The sequence below is a fragment of the Pleurodeles waltl genome, chromosome 3_1, assembly GCF_031143425.1.
Source record: "Pleurodeles waltl isolate 20211129_DDA chromosome 3_1, aPleWal1.hap1.20221129, whole genome shotgun sequence".
In the NCBI taxonomy this organism is placed as follows: domain Eukaryota; kingdom Metazoa; phylum Chordata; class Amphibia; order Caudata; family Salamandridae; genus Pleurodeles; species Pleurodeles waltl.
Window position 1 is genome coordinate 1273654654 of NC_090440.1, and position 15789 is coordinate 1273670442.

Sequence of the window (15789 nt, forward strand, 5' to 3'; positions counted from 1 at the left end):
GTAATACCCATTTGGGAAACCAAATTACCTGTAACACATTTATGTATATTTTTAGGCTGTTACCTTTTTTGACAAACAACTGTGTTTTTGCATAAAATTGTTCTAGGATATATACTGTTAATTAGATTATCATTATGTTTTGCTCCATTCCACTAATAATTTGTATGTACAGTTAATTCAGCAGTTAGTAAATGTATATTTATTTCATTTCTTATACCTAGTTCATCTGCATTTGGAAATTAACTTAGTCTGATGAGTAATCTAGTAGTATGATGCTTTTCGATCACAACTATTACGATAGTTTTGTTTGACTAACTCACCATGATCACTACTAAGCACCTATGCGGTTCTTTTATTCAATCGCGCAGTGCCAGCACCAATCTGACTTCATTTTTGGATCTTTCAATTTCATTCTTGAATGAAGCTTTTCCACTTTCAACACTTCTTCTATTTGATTAACTTTAAATGTATTTTTGCAACTTATTGCTACATCTTCTTATTTTTTTCAAACTTATGGATCAGGCTATGGGACTATCACTTATTCAAGCTCACTACCCATCCCTTCTTTCTCTTTCTTTTCTCCCTTTGCATACCAATAATCTTGCACCAATGGGTGGTACCCCTGCATGGTTCTTACAACTATTGTAGTTTATGAATCACAACAACTCCTTTTTTTCTGATCTACATTCTTTCATCACTTGCAGCCTTGAAAAAGCCCTAGGAGAACACACCACAAGGGGCGAAACACGTGTCGGCTGTCTCCTCTTGTTATCTTCAGAATAATTCCTATGCTTGGAATCAATGAATGTACTTGAATCAAATACAAGGATCTGATTTATTATTGCCTGCTTGCAACTTGTAATTCCATTACAACTCTAAAAATGATCTAAGTGGGTTCTCAACTCTTGTGTTTGCCTGGTAACATTGGGCGACCACCAGCACACGTGCTGATGCAGGGCCCGGAACCTTAGGCTCACTGTAAAGGAGATCATTCTCCCAGTAAAAATGGTGATCACCAGATGCTTGGGTTGCAGCCTTTCACCTCAGACCCTCAAGGGTGTGGTATTCATTCTGCGCCTTGCAGAATTCTACCCTGGTTGGCCCACCTTCTACTTGCCAGCCCGCAAGTTCAGGTGGGTTGCCCAGGTCAGCTATGTCCTCCCCAGTTGGCTCAGGGGCCTCCTCGTCTTCAGAGGCCCCGTCCACTGCCGTGGAAACATCTGAGGCAGGTTTCCCACGCCTCTTCACTTTCCACTTTGCAGCTGTCTGGGCTATTGTTCCAGGCTTCAGATGCCCTTGACTTCCTTCCTGGATAGCCATGGACCTTGTGGTCATGCAGACCCACTCAGGCAAACCTTACATCTCCAGGTGGGATCTGAGCTCTACATCCTTCCAGGCAGTATGCTCAAGATCACTGCCTAACAGACAATCAACAGGCATGGCAGGACTCACAGCTACTTTCAGAGTACCAGAGACCCCCCCACACTCAAAGGGAACCAGAGCCACCAGTAGGTGACTCTCACGATTGTCAGCGACTATGACCTGGTGGAATGTATTTGGGACTATCTGCTCTGCTGAGACCAGCTGACTCTTGACAGTAGTCATACTGGCTCCTGTGTCAAGCAGAGCCTCCACCCTTTGCCCATCAATGTTGACCCACTGCCTATACTTGGAATTATTTTCTGGCATGTGGGCTTTAGGCACCATCTCTCTTTCTCCCGGGGACACTAGGGATACCTCTGTCTGCCTTCAAAGCTAACTGGGACTGTCTCCCCCCGAGCGCTACACTAGCCAACCCAGGTTTCTGTCCAGTGGTGGACTGTGCTATCTTGGAACAGTGGGAGTCGCTCTTATAGTGCCCATGCTGGTAGCACTCTAAGCATTTGGGGATGAACTTCCCTAATGTTTTATCAAAATACTCTAGCTTCTTCCCAAATCTAGAAGAGGAATGGTTACCACTCCCCCCAACCCCGGAATTATTTTAGGGGCCTTTTAAGAACTCATTCTCTTTAAGTTTATCTTCCCCCTCTTGCTTCTGGTGGGAACCGTGACCACCTTTGTGGGTGTCCCCCCAGATGCCTTCTTGGACACTCTGGTGCTAATCCAGAGGTCCGCCTCCTCAGCAAGCTTCCTGGGATCAGTCAGCTTACTATCTACCAAGTGCTGGCGCAACCCTGTAAAAGAAATACTGAGCATATGCGCTCTCAGAATCAAGTCATATAACCCTTTGTAATCATCTACTTTGCTGCCCCACACCCATCCATCCAGTGCCTTGTTGTAGAAATCACAACAATCTACCCAAGCTTGTATTAAAGTTTGGTGCTGTCCCTAAACCTTGATGGTATTACTCAGGGGTTAGCCCAAACTTGACCAGTAAAGCGGCTTTCATGTGTGAGTAGTGTTTTCTATTCTGTGGAGCTAGTGTAAGAAGTGTGTCCCTCCCCACTGCTGGTACATAAAACCACAAGACCACCCCCCAGTGCTCCTCAGAGGTCCTATGGGCCCTTAGTGCAACTTCATAGGCAGCCATCCAGTTGTCAATGTCATTTCCCACCACAAAACTTGGCACCACATTCATGGGTATACGATTCTTTATGTCCCCAACAGGTCCTGCATGTATACTGCCACCATCACTGCTGGACTCAGACTGTCTCACCTTGATCTCCAGCTCCTTGAGACTCAGTTCATGAGCCAACAAAAGTTTATTTTCAGCCAAGGCTCTCTCAGCTGCAGCCTGATTGGCAGCTCTCTCAGCTTCAGCCTGTTTGCCTTCTCTCTCTCTGTTCTCCTTTCCTCCTGTTGAGCCTCAATTTTTAGCCTTGCCATCTGCAATTGAAACTCTCTCTCATCTCTCCTTTCCTCTGCGGTCAGGTTTTGATCAGAGACACTGCTCCCTTGTTTGGCAGGGGGCACAATTGCAGCTGTAATCTCATCCACTGATGGCAAAAAATCCTCTGAGGGGCTATCCTCTGGACCCTCTTCCTCAACATTCTCCTCTGTTTGGGCTTCTGCCCCGACCCTCAGCACCATTTGGAATTCCTCCTTCCTGGAGGCTCTTTGGGTAGGTACACCAATGTCCCTGCAGAACGTCCTCAGTTGTTTAACAGTGTACGTCTCCAGCATAGCCATATCAAAATCTTCACCTCCTGCTTGAGACCCAGCCAATGACATGTTAAATGACGATTTTATTGAAAAAATTGACAGGAAAAAATGAAATTGCAGAAAAAGATAAAATATCAAGTTGACTTTCAACTGTGTGTAGGTAGTGAAATACTTAGCTACTGTATGTCACTGCACAAATACAAGTCCTATCCTCACACTGATCACCAATGTTAGAAATGGGGTCTTTGGTTTGCAGTCAGGTTACCCCCTGTCCAAGCAAGGACCCTCACTCTAGTCAGGGTAAGTCACACACAATCCAAATTATCCTGTGCCCAACCTCTGGTAGCTCGGCACAGAGCTGTCAGGCTTAACTTAGAAGGCAATGTGCAAAGTATTTGTGCAATAAATCACTCAATAACACAATATAGCACCGCAAAAATACACCACACAGTGTTTAGAAAAATATATAATATTTATCTGGATAAAAGCAGGTCAAAACGATTAAAATGATATAAAGTGGCTTAAGTCTTTTAGAAGCAAACACGGTCTCTTTCAAGCACAAAGTACCTGATTTGCGTGAAAATTCTCCGCAAAGAACCACAGAGGGGCAGATGCGTGGAAACAAAGGGGTGTGCATCAATTTGTCAGGCCTCACACAGTGATGCGTTGTTTAGTTTTCACGCAGGGACAGCTGTGCGTCAATTTCCAGCACTCGGTTGTGGATCCTCTTCGGGTTGTGGGGTTTTCAAATGCCCTGGGGACAGTGTGTAGATTTCCTGCGCTGGCAGGACAAATTCACAGGAGCTGTGTCAATCCCGTGGGCGTTGCATCGAATTTTCTCCCGCATGGCAGGCGCTGCGTTGATTCCTCTCTGGAAGTCGGGTTGCGTCGTTCCGGTTCGGCGTGTGGTGACATTTTCATGGCGGTGCAGTCTGTGCATCATTTCTGGCAGGCTGTGCGACGATTTTCAATGCACAAGGAGTCCTTCTGGAAGAGATGAAGTCTTTTTGGTCCTGAGACTTCAGGAAACCGAAGGCAAGCTCTATCCAAGCCCTTGGAGAGCACTTCTTCACCAAAGCCAGAGAGCAGCAAGGAAGCATGGCAACAACAAGGCAGCAGTCCTTCACAGATAGCAGTCAGATGAGTCCTTTGGGAAGCCAGGCAGTTCTTCTTGGCAGGATGCAGGTTCTGGTTACAGGTTTCTTCTTCAGGAAGTGTCTGAGTTGGTAGTGGCAGATGCCCTGATTATATAACCAAATGTGCCTTTGAAGTGGGGGGACTTCAAAGAGTGGCTTAGAAATGCACCAGGTCCCCTTTCAGTTAAATCCTTTCTGCCAGGGTCCCAGTAGGGGGTGTGGCAGTCCTTTGTGTGAATCAGGCCCTCCCCTCTCCCAGCCCAGGAAGACCCATTCAAAATGCAGATGTATGCAAGTGAGGCTGAGTATCCTGTGTTTGGGATGTGTCTGAGTGAATGCACAAGGAGCTGCCAACTAAACCCAGCCAGACGTGGATTGGAAGGCACAGGAAGATTTAAGTACACACAAATGCACACTTTCTAAAAGTGGCATTTCCAAAATAGCAATATTAAATCCAACTTCACCAGTTAGCAGGATTTTATATTACCATTCTGGCCACACTAAATATGACCTTCCTACTCCTTTCAGATCAGCAGCTACCACTCAAACAATGTATGAGGGCAGCCCCAATGTTAGCTTATGAAGGGAGCAGGCCTCACAGCAGTGTAAAAACTAATTTAGGAGTTTTACACTACCAGGACATGTAAACTACATAGCTACATGTCCTGCCTTTTGTCTACACAGTACCCTGCTCTATGGGTTACCTAGGGCATAACGTAGGGGAGTCTTATATGTAGACAAAGGCGAGTTTTCAGCTTGGCAAGCACTTATAAATTCCAAGTCTCATTGGCAGTGAAACTGCACACACAGGTCTTGCAATGGCAGGCCTGAGACAAGGATAAAGAGCTACTTACGGTGGTGGCACAACCAGTGCTGTATGCCCATTAGTAGCATTTAATCTACAGGCCCTGGGCACACATAGTGCACTCTACTACGAACTCATAAGTAAATTAAGTAGCCCAATTGGGTGAGATCCAATGTTACCATGTTTAAAGGGAGAGAACATATGCACTTTAGCAATGGTAAAGTGTGCAGAGTCTAAAAACCAGCAAAAATAGTATCTAAAACGTTAAAGGTGACCACCCTAGAGCTGTCAGGTCTAACAGATGCTGTGAGCCAGAGTATGGGGGATCCAAGGGACAATACTGTTAGAAATCGAGTTTCTGGTCGGCTAGGTTATGCACCTAAGCCAAGCAGAACCCACCCACTCCAGTCAGGGCAAGCGAGTTACACATCCAAGATAAGCCCTGCTCACTCCCTTGGTATTTTGGCCCGAGCAATCAGGCTTATCCCAGAGGCAATGTGTAAAGCGATTGCACAGCACACACAACACAGGTGACACACTATCCCCACCACAAAGGAAACACAACACCAAGTTATATGAAAATAAACTGTATTGTACACAACCTTATTAGACCCAACACAACATGTCAGTGATACCCTGCTGCTCAAGCAGTTGTCAGAACGTTACACAATACTGTTACCCTGCAGAAACCAGCCCTAGTCACATATAACACAGAGGATACTTATTATTCTACAACATAAGTCATAGTCAGGAAAACATTATTATAGAAATGCACTTGTCACACACAATGCCATAAATGCTCATACCAGGAACATTAGAAAACATATGGCAAGTCTCAAAAATATATTAGCATAACATACCCATTAAAGGAGCATTAGCAAATATATGGCACCTCATAAGAGAAAACCGGTTAACAGACCAGTCCATAAATGTCCATCAAAGGAATATTACAGAAGTATGTGTTGATTAAAAAGTACCTCTCTCCTTGTGCCAGGCACCTTCACTGCCGTGAAGAACTGGGAGCCCCCTGTGATCCTCTGCATTAAACGGTGACCGCTATGGTGATTAGGGGAAGGTGACCAGCACTCCCTCCCTCTGGTTTCTATATTGGTGCCCATCCTGGGGCCCGCAATCTCTTCCCCCCCCCAGGACTGTTGTATAGCTATTTTAGTTATAGCTTCATACACGTTATTTTAGCAAACCAGGCCTGCCGCTGTGCACTTTAACCTAGACATATTTTATTCAGCTTCATTTGATTATTTTAACAATAGCCACATTTGCTGTCTTGTTTTATTTTCCCTATCTAGCTGTTCTTTGCCTAGGCCAGCACTGTATTCTTAACAAGACATTTCTTTCACTCTGTGCTTTTCTCAAGGCTGCAGTAAGATAGGATGCCAGCAAAAGTGGTACACTTTGTCTCGAATGTTCACAGAAACATACACACTTTTACGTGGTGATCCTTTCCTGGAACATCAGCAGTTTTTTAAATAAAAACACTACTTTGACCAATGTACGTTAGCAGGAGATTCCTTCCAGATGACCACGTCTGTACACTGTGCGATTGCTGACTGCATCGCTGCAGCTGCTTATGTAGACTACAGGCCTCTTGCTCAGGTATTAGGGATGATGTCTTCCCAGGGGAAACTGAAGGGCATAATTAGAGCTTAACATGCTGTGCTATAACATAGCCTAGGTAAGAGCTATTCTTAACGATTTTTGTGACAATATGGTAGTCGTGTTATTTTTATGTTTAACTGTCCTTATTAAACTGTACTCTGTCTATGATGGTCCTTGCATACATGAGACTAATGTAACTGAGAGAAACGGATGAGATCTGAGTGACCATGATTTCCCTGAGGAGTCAATTGTGTCATGCGCTCAGTTGCCCAATCATCCCTGCTCTTGGGTGGAAATGAGGCACTGCTAGTTAGCCGGAGCAAAACCCGGATTAGGCTGACACCTGTAGTTGGTTCAGACTCAGTCCCCCAAAGTGCAAGTGATTCTGCCACCCAAATCCAGTAGTCTCCTTAGGATAATGAGAGCCTATGCGACATGGCGCTGCCAAAGTTTGCTCAGGCACTAATTTTCGGGTCCTCCTGAGTATCCCTGGCTCACCACATGCAAAGATACCTCAGTACTATATAATGAGACGTCCATGGTATTGAGGATTTTCCTCCTCAGCTGGTAGGGAGTACCCAACTAACACTGTGGGTTGCTTAAGCTTGGACCCTAAAAGGATAATACCCATTTGGTGTGCTTATCTCTGAACAAAAATTTACCATTCACCATGGCAAACCCTCAACAGGTAGCAATTGCAGTTAATATGCGACCATCCCTTACTGCACATTTATTGGCACATGGCCTAACGGCCCAGGGGGGTCCAGTTACATTTGTTGTTGAGTGTCCTCTAGCCTATAGAACAGAAATGTTCTATTCTTGTGTCACATTTCCAGCAGCTGATGGGAACACAAATACATTTCATCACTATACACCTGCAAACATACCTGCACAATACAGAGCATGTGAATATCTAGGAATACCTCTAACCTATCAAGAACATAATAATTGGCATGATGGCACCATACCCCATACATTTCTACATGTTAGGTTAAGTTCTCTAAGTGATGATGGTCCTACCTGGCCTTTATTGGCCAGATATACACTGCACCCTGCTGCAGCAACCTTGACGGTAGCTGAAGTTCGTTGCTTATATGCTGAGCTTACAGCAATATACAGATGATTAGTACAGTTTGTAATGCAAACATTAAACACAAACCTAGCACATGCTGCCCCGGCGCAACCACATGCAGTAACACCAGGCACTAATCCTGCGACTGTACATTCGATCATGGGTAAAGTATCTGCCAAACAAGAAGAGATTCAGTTTTGGTTAGCTCAAAAAACAAATGCACTGGAAGCAATATCTCCCCATACAGGACCTCAGGATAAGTATAGAATTTTAACTATGGGCTTGCCATTTAGGATGGTTCCCACAGTAGATAACTGCGATAATTTGCGACGCTGTATACTATCGCACATGGTACACCGACACTTGTCAATCTACCGGAAGTGTTAAAACAAATTCAAGATGAATACGGGGCTGCCCTGGCCCTGGACATAGGGATGCAACTTATGGGCAATTTTGCCACTGTATCTTCCATTATACTGAGTAATCTTAAAGGGAAAGCAGTTGCACTAGCAGTGCATATGTGGCTCCGGGACGTTCCTCCACAGGATCAAGAACATGAGCTGCCAAAGATTATCACGGAGACCTACTCTAGTATTGGTTGAGATAGTCTGGGGTCCAGACCCACAAAACCACATTTTCAAGGTAAATCTAATAAGGATTCTACCAAGCAAGCTCCTGAGGGAGCTAAAAAATGCTGGGATAAAAAACAACAAACGCCTAAAAAAGAAAGGGGAGAATCTCTGCGTACGGAGACCCCACAGAATAGATATAATCTCAGAAATAAAGATAATATGAAAATGCCTGACAGATATCAATATACTGATACACACCAATCTCGTTCCTTTCAGAACTCACTGGAAAAACACGGTGAGAGAGGTGGGCAGTCAGAGCTAAGAACTGGGTACATGAAACTGAGACAGGAATCACACCGCTCTACAGAAGTTTCTGTTAAAAAGGAAGAGAAACTTTCCCAACAAAAACCCCAATTTAAAATGAAGGTGGCAGCAGTTGTGATTCGTCATGCCACTCAAGAAGGGAGCTCCTGTGAAGAACAAGAAGTGGGCATTAGTGCTGATAAACAGTGTGGCAGAGGTCACAATAGTTTGCCGGAATCTTCAAGAGCATCTGGAGGTGAAAGCAACCAATGACGTCTTACAAGTTGAAACTGCAGACATGCGTGTCTCCACGCCCTGATCGGGTGTACAAAGTAACATTACAGTTAGAAGCAGACATTGAACGCGCAATCAATGCAATCTTTTGGGACCGCGTCATAAAAATATATGATATTCTACTGGCCAAAAGGGATTGGCCACCTGAATTTGTCCCTACTTGCCAATATGGGGAAGATTTTATCAAAGTTTCTTTCTTGCCTCTTGTTCCTGATGAGCTCGCAGAATTCTACGCCATCGATTGGGCACAGGCGCAGGCACCCGCGTTATATCGCAACCAAGTAGGGTGGGATAAGGATTACCCCTATCATGTAATCACTATTAAAAACCAACCCCAACCTCAACCACAGTACCCAATAAAACATGATGCTAAAGCACCTGTGAGGGAAATCCTCACACACCTGGAGTACCAGGGCGTAATAGAACGTTGTGGCTCACCAATGAATAATCCTTTATTCCCTGTAGCTAAACCGGACCATTCATACAGAATAGTCTTAGATTACAGACATTTAAACAGTCATACACGCACATATGCTATACAAAACTCTCACAGCACAACACTCATGAACAACATAGTGCGAAAAAGAAAAAAAACAACACTGGATCTTTCCAATTGTTTCTTCTACCAAAATGTAGGCCCTCATTACAACCCTGGCGGTTGGTGATAAAGTGGCGGTAATACCGCCAACAGGTTGGTGGTAAATACTGCTAAATTATGATCATGGCGGAAACAGCTGAGAAAGATAGCCACTTTAAAACACTGACTGCCAGGGCGGAATCAACAGGCACCATGGCAGTAACCACCTACAGCCTGGCAGAAGCCAATGTTCTGCCCACTGTATTAAGACACAGGAAACCAACACCTTTTCCTGGGCGGTAACAACAACATCAAAAGCTTGGTGGAAACAGATCTCAGAAGTCATAGGACTCACCTGTGGAGACTCAAGGAAGAACCATGATACCATGGAGCCTGAGCTGCACATATTCCCAATGTTGATTTACATCCTGCTCCACTATGCATGCCAATGACGGGGAAGACGACCATGGTGAGTACAGCCGCCTAGCACAAAGGGGAGGGGGAGGAAAAAGAGAGTGACACACAACACGCAACACCCCCACCTCCAACACCATACACACAAGCAGATGCAGTAACATAACATATACTCACCGTAAACTTCAGGAATAATGCAAGGACAACTCCAATGCATAAAAGTGATTGTAATAAGATAAAATAGTAGCAATACTTGCATCCAAATCAAAAAGTATATACATATTTACAAATGAAGGGACATTGCCCAGTCCTCAATGTTCGTGGGCCACATTACAAAGTCCAAGGCCCCACTTCACTCCTGCAACAACACGGAGAGAACAATGCAGAGGCATCATGTCGAAAATAGGCAGGCACCTCAGGGGGACGGGGAACAGGGGGGCACCTCAGCTGGCAGATGGTACAAAGCCATTGGTCCTGGAGGGGGCAACATCCCCTGTGCTTTGTCCTGTGGAATTGAAAGGCCACGGTTACTCAAGTGGGTGACTTGGTCACTGGCTCTGGAGGGGGCAACATGCCCTGTGCTTTCTCCTGGGAGTTCAAGGCCACAGTCTCTCAAGTGGGTGACTTGCCCACTGTTCCTGGAGGGGGCAACATGCCCTGTGCTTTGTCCTTGGGAATGCAAGGACACACTCTCTCTAGTGGGTGACTTGCCCACTAGCTCTGGATCAGGAAAAATGCCCTGTGCTTGGTCCTAGGGTGTGCAAGGCCACAGTCTCTCAAGTGGGTGACTTGTCCACTGGCTCTGGAGGGGGCAACATGCCCTGTGCTTGGTCCTGGGGAATGCAAGGCCACAGTCTCTCAAGTGGATGGCTTCTCCACTGGTTCTGGAGGGGGCATCATGCCCAGTGAGCTTCATCCTGGGGAGGATGGGGTGAGTGGATGTCACCGCCACTGGGGCATTGTGCGCAGTTAGCTTCATCCTGGGAAGGATGAGGTGAGTGGATGGCATCTCCAGTGAGTCTGGAGGGGGCATCATGCCCTGTGGTGCAGATCTTGGGGAGTACAAGGTCACAGTCTCTCAGCTGGGTGTCATACCCAGAGGATTTGCAAGGGGCAGGCTGTTCAGTGGTGGCAGAGGTGCTGCTGCTGCTGGTAGTGGTGGTGGGAGGCTCCAGCCCATCCCCTGCAACCTCTGATGGCTGCCCACTGGTGCTGCTGCTGGTGGTAGTGGTGGGGGGAGGCTCCAGCCCATCCCCTGCAGCCTTGGACGGCTGCCCACTGGTGCTGCTGGTGGTGGTGCTTGTGGCGGTGCTGCTGGTGGAGCGGGTGGTGGTGGTTGGGGAAGCCCCAGCCCATCCCCTGCAGCCTCGGACAGCTGCCAAATGGTGCTGGTGCTGCTGGTGGTGGTGCTGGTGGCAGTGCTGGTGGCGGAGCTGGTGGTGGTGGGGGGAGGCTCCAGCCCATCCCCTGCAGCCTCAGATGGCTGCACCACCATGGTTGGTGTTGTGGGCTCCAACAGAGTCCCAGCACCAGGCCCCTTGTCCTTACTGCCTGCTGGTGCAGGCCCCTTACCCTTCCTGCCAGCAGCTAGGGATGGCTCCTTCCCCCTTTTGGCAGCAGCTGGGGGTGGCTACTTGACCTTCCTTGCTGCAGCTGGCGGTGGCTCCTTGCCCTTCCTTCCTGGTGCTGGGAGTGGCTCCTTGTCCTTCCTTCCGGCAGCTGGAGCTGACTCCTTGCCCTTCCTTCCTGCAGCTGGGGCTGGCTCCTTGCCCTTCCTTGTAGCACTTGGGGCAGATATCTTTTCTATCTGGCTGTCTATTGGCCGGGATCCTTTCCCATCTGGAGTTGCTGGGGACACTACTGTGCCCCGGGACTGGGTGGCTGAGGTGCTTGCCTGGGTTTTGACCACCCTCGCCTGATGTGAAGGACAGGGAAAGGAGGGGTAGGGAAGAGGTCAACGGTGGAGAGGAAAAGCTTCTTAGGGACATTGGGGCGGGAAGAGGGAGAAGGTCTGGGAGTGAAGGAAGAGGGAGTAGTTGTAGGAGGTGTCAGTCTGCTGTGTTTGGGTTCAGGTGCATGGGCTAGATGCTGTTGTGAGGTGGATGGCTGTTGGGTGTCTGAGTGCTTGCGTTTGTGTACTTTGGGAGAAGGGGGTACAGACACAGTGGGAGAGGACACAGGGGATGTGTGCATGGATGTGGGGGTGGTGACTGCCAGTGAGGTGTGTGTTCTGATAGGTGTGCTGGTGATGATGGTAGTGGGTGAGGATGTAGTGCAAGCAGGTGTGAGTGGAGACGCAACTGGGAGGGAGGTGGAAGGCGAGGAGAAGGGGGCCACAGTGGAGTCAGTGGATGCTGGTATGTATGCATCTGGATAGTGTTTGTGTGAGTGCCTGTGGGATTAAGTGTGGTGCTTGTGTTTGCCATATCCACTCTTGTGTGTTGTCCTATGTGCATGCTCTTCTGACTGTGTGCTTGGGATAGTTTGGGGTTGAGGGGAATGGGAGTGGGAAGAGGAAGCTGGAGGGGTGAGGGTGTAACAGGGACAATGGCTGCCATCAGAGAGGAGGTCAGAGCCTGGATTGATCTCTGTTGGGCCGCCAAGCCAGAGTGAACGCTATCCAGAAATGCATTGGACTGTTGCATTTGGGCTGCCAGCCTCTGGCTGGCATTCACAATGGTTGACAATGGTTGACTGCCCTACAGAGATGGATCTCAGGAGGATCCATAGCCTCCTCACTCAGGGCAGCAAGGCTAACTGGGGTAGGGCCTGAGGTGCCTGGGGCGAAGGAGATGCCCACCCTCCTGGGTGAGCGGGCACGGGCAACTTGCTGAGGGGTTGCTGGGAGGGCGTGCTGGTACAGGGGTGGGGGCTGTACCTGTAGCTGGAGTGGGCACCGAGGTGACCGCCACCACCAGGGAGCTTCCTTCGGAGGAGGTATCAGTGTCTGAAATTTCCACTCCAGTCTCTGTCGTGGTGCTTCCCTTGCCCTCCGTCCCACTGGTGCCCTCACTGTCAGTGGACTCTGTCTCCTGGGTCCTGTGGGATGTAGCTCCCTCTGCCACTGATGCTCTGGTCCTCCGCCAGATAATGCTAATGCACATAGGAACAGGATGACAAAACAAAACCGGGGGGAGACAAAGGATAGACTCGGTCAATGGCAGCACCAACACCACAGTTGGTGTACACAACACACTCACACACAGGGAACAGCCCTACACACTAGGCAATGCACTACTAGTTACAATGCTAGTCACCAGGCCATGGGTAGGGACAGATACCACAAACTGTAGCATACCTATGACCCACACACCCCTGCCCAGTAGTTGATGCCTACTAGAAAGGTTGGAGGAATTTCACATCAGAACCCTGCCCAACATGGGACCTACTCTGCAATGTCGGGACTGGCCTAGGGGCACCCACAGACCCACATCCCCCACCCGGATATCACCCCACCACATGTAAGTAGTAATGAAGGGCACTCTACTCACCCCCTTGTTGCTGCTGTGATGCCCCCAAGTGCCTATCCACCTCCAGATAGGCCACAGCCAGTATGTGGGCCATCAGGGTGGTCAGGGTTCAATGGGCACCCCTTCCTCATTGGGAGGCCATACCCAGTTGGGCCTCTGCCATCTTCCGTGCCCAGTGTCTCAGGTCCTCCCACCATTTTCGACAGTGTGTGCTATGCCTGCCGTAGACCCCCAGGGTCTGCAAGTCCTTGGCGATGGCATGCTATATACCCTTCTTTTGATGGGCGCTGACCTACAGAGGAAATAGACACAGGGAAAGGTATTAGTCAGACCGTCCTTCCTGTTACACTCATGGCCCACCATGCCCCTTACCATGCTGCACGCTGCCCAGGGCCCATCCACCAACCTCCCCGACATGAGGCCTATGAGGATAGGACCCCATCCACCAGTATCCCCAAATCCGCCGAGGAGAAGGCAGGGGCGCTTTCCCCAGTCACACGAGCCATGGTAGGTTACAGACACAGGTCACAGCTGCACAAGCAGTGTAGGTCCTCTCCTGTTGATGGTCAGGTAGCAAGTGAATGAATAGATACAAAATGACGGTGATGTCCGCGGCGGTGCATACCGTCACCGCCGGCGTACATCACCATTGGCCACTGTACCCCATAGGGCCCAATGATAACCAATGAGGAGTTGCACGGCGGTTCACGACCGCCTTCCGCAATGGCACACAATGTCAGCGGAATTACCTAATTTCCACCTGTCCCTCCAAACAGGCCAGGCAGACGCCATTTCAGGGGGGGCAGGCCATGGATCCTAACTGCGTCACAGTTCACAATTTCACATTCTGGACAATTGCCACCAAAATACTGTAACAATCACAATATGCATTGCACTGTAGTGGTCACAATCTACAGATAATGACCAGCTGCTCACTCTTTTGACCCAAAGATTGCAACCGTTGCAGATGAATAGGAGATGGAGACATCCCCCCTTGTACAGACCCCTTGTGGCTGGGCAACAATGGAGTACAGGAGCATTATCCTCACCTACAGACTTGACAAGGTCACAATCACAGAGCTGTGTGCCCAATTGGAGCCTGGCCTGATATCTGCTATCCATCACCCCACTGGGATCCCCCCTCTTGTGCAAGTGCTATCAGTGCTACAGTTTTTGGCAACCGGTTCTTTCCAAGTGACAGTGGGCTTGGCAGTAGGAATGTCACAGCCAGTGTTCTCAATAGTGCTGACCAGAGTGTTGTCTGCCCTGATTAAACACATGCAGCTACATCGTTTTCCCCCAGGTGGAGGATTTGGCCACAGTGAAAGGCTGATTTCTACGCAATGGGACCTATCCCCAACATTATTGGTGCGATTGATGGGATACATATTGCATTTGTTCCCACCCCAGCTAAATGAACAGGTCTTCAGAAATTGAAAAAGTTATCACTCTATGAATGTGTCGATGGTGTGTTTGGTGGGCCAATACATCTCCCATGTCAATGCTAAGTACCCTGGGTCGGAGCATGATGCTTTTATCCTGAGGAATAGCAGCATCCCAAATGTGATGGCCCAAATCCAGAGGCACAGGGTGTGGTTAATAGGTGAGCCCTGGTTCCCACCCAGTGGATGTTGGTGTATGGGTACGGTGTGGGACATAAGGGTTAGTGTGTGGCTAACAGTTGTCTCTCGATATTTGCAGGTTAATTAAGTTACCCAAACCTATCATGGCTACAGACCCCTGTGAGGAATCCCAGGACAGGGGATGAGGAATGTTACAATGAGGCACATGGGCGAACAAGAAGGATTATTGAACGTACCTTTGGCCTCCTGAAAGCCAGGTTTCGGTGCCTCCATCTAACAGGTGGATCCCAGTGCTACTCACCCAAGAAGGTCTGCCAGACAATCGTTGCATGCTGCATGTTGCACAACCTTGCCTTGAGACGCCATGTGCCTTTTCTGCAGGAGGAGGAGGCTGGAGATGGCCGTGTGGCAGCCATGGACCCTGTGGACAGTGAAGATGAGGAGGCAGAGGATGAGGACAATACAAGAGCAGTCATTTGTCAATACTTCCAATGACACACAGGTAAGACAGTGTTATTTCACATTTCACTGACAGTTTGATGTGTGACATTGTCACTGGCAGGCTGTGAATTCCAACTTCTATGCCCACTCTCTGTACCCATTGGCATCTCTTTTTGCAGCTGTTTGTGCACCACTATTGCTCCTGGTGTGTTCACTGCAGCCAACTACAGGTATCTCCTATGTTAACATTACTGTACAGTTGAATTGCAATGTTTAAAGCTTGTCAAACGTATACACACTTAAATCATTTGACATACTCCATACAAAGGGGGAAAGTGCAATGGGCTGGGGTGATGATGGAGAAAAGTGCAGGTTAGAGTCCAGTCTATTTGTGGCACAGGTG

At 48.2% G+C, this 15789-nt stretch overlaps 1 long non-coding RNA gene across 2 annotated transcripts in view; it reads left to right on the forward strand.

The window, feature by feature from the left end:
* The window catches only part of LOC138283344 (uncharacterized), a 338849-nt gene that overhangs the window by 98107 nt on the left and 224953 nt on the right, over positions 1-15789 (forward strand). The window lies entirely within an intron of this gene.